The 1733-nt window shown below is 53.1% G+C and overlaps 1 long non-coding RNA gene across 1 annotated transcript; it reads left to right on the top strand.

The window, feature by feature from the left end:
* The first annotated feature begins 313 nt into the window (after positions 1-313).
* On the top strand, positions 314-1469 carry LOC144104886 (uncharacterized). Its single transcript, XR_013308649.1, has 3 exons — positions 314-374; positions 493-621; positions 1139-1469. It is a non-coding gene; the product is annotated as an uncharacterized LOC144104886 (long non-coding RNA).
* The last annotated feature ends 264 nt before the right edge of the window (positions 1470-1733 follow it).

The raw sequence follows: 1733 nt of genomic DNA, 5'->3' as shown, positions 1-1733 counted from the left end.
GGGAGGTGCGCGGGTGAGTGCGCTGTCAGTGGAGCGGAAGGTGCTGTGCGCTCTGCGCTTCTTCGCCTCCGGTGGGTTTCAAGGCGCCGTTGGAAATGAAGAAAACGTCGGCGCAGCCCAACCGACTGTGAACAAGCCTTTGCGGCGGGCAGCGGAGACCAGTGTCAACGTTGGGTCACAGAAGGGGGGTGTTCGCTTTCCGAGGAGACCCGAGGAGAAGGCGGCGGCGAAGGAGGGCGTCCTTTGCCTAAACGTTCGCCGCGGCAGCATCTCCGGCGTCATCGGGTGTGTCGATTGGGGACTCATCACTATCAAGGAGTCTGGGGGCAGTGCTGCGAACGAGCCGCAAGCGGTTCTACGCTGCGGACGTGATAGTGAGTATACCTCGGCCACTGTTTTTGACCGCATGAGTTCAAGTGCTACAAGTGCATGAGCTACAAGTGCGGGCCTCGGTAGCGAGAGTGAGTACGGGCTGTGCTTGTTTTTTCTCAGATCTGTGGCGCGAACATGTGCATCCTGGCCGTGGACTCGCGCTGACCCGGATCCTTCCGCGACGCGTTTGTCTGGCGGCATTCCGAGGCGGAGGAAGGCCTGCTGGACGACGGTGATTTTTTTTTCTGGGTAAGCAGTAAAATAGACGTGTCACCCGTCGCGCGAACTCAGTCACATCTATTGAGCTCCAGCACTATGCATTTGCCCGGATCTGCTAAAGCTACAAGAATCAGTCTGGACAGTTACACAAATGCAGACACTTTACACTATGATACAGGGTATTGCCACCCTTTCCTTTTGTTAAATATAATTGCAGCAGAAACACAGGACACATATTACATTGTTGAAATGCATAGCCTTTCCTGTTGAAGAAACCGAAGCAAAATGCACCTGACAGCGCTTGTGTTTTGTAGGAAATCATAGCGCATCATTTATATGAATATGGTGGTAAAAGACTGACCTTACAGTAGTGCTCACTTATACATCTAAATCCTGCATGTATGTATGCTCTTGAATGTCATATTCAGCAAAGCCTGGATGTGGGCTACTTGGCATGAGTCTTCTACTGTATAGCAGAGTGTCCTGTAATGCTGTTGAGATCACTGAGAAGGGACATGCTTAGCTGCGTCATTTTTTTGTTATGCAGGAGACTATGTCTACCCACTGGAGCCATGGCTGCCTGCACCAGTTGCGTGGCATCACAGACCTGACTCAGCAGAAGGCCTGTACAACACGCCACATGCTTTCACACAATTTGTGGCTGAGCGCTGTATTGGTGTGCCGAAGAGCTGCTTCCGTTGCTTTCAAGGGCACCGGATGCACCACTGCCAGTGGAAGCGGACAGTGCGCATCATCACCGCACGTGCTGCACTTCACAGCCTCTGTTTGGATGTGCCCATATCAGCAGAGGGTGCAGGCGACACTGCCTCTGACCCAGATAACAACGGGCCACCTCTAAATGGTGGCTACCTCGTACAGACAGGATGCTGTACTTTTGGCCTCTCTAGGACGACCCGTCTCCTGAGGAAGGCGTACAGAGGGATGGTGCAGCGGCAGTTGCGATGGAAAATCTAGCGTCCAGAGACGACTCACAATGCTGGCGTAGAGAGTCATATCAGCCATTCCTCCCCTGTTGCCACTGTCATTTCCTTGTGTCAGTGCACAACACACATCTGCAAGTGTGTGAGCAACTGTGTGATGTGGTTGTGCCCTTGGCCAACCCGTGTGCAGCCAGAAGCCAG

This window comes from Amblyomma americanum, chromosome 1 (genome assembly GCF_052857255.1).
Source record: "Amblyomma americanum isolate KBUSLIRL-KWMA chromosome 1, ASM5285725v1, whole genome shotgun sequence".
NCBI lineage: Eukaryota > Metazoa > Arthropoda > Arachnida > Ixodida > Ixodidae > Amblyomma > Amblyomma americanum.
Note: the sequence above shows the minus strand (reverse complement) of the source record. Positions and strands in the feature narration are given on the sequence as shown.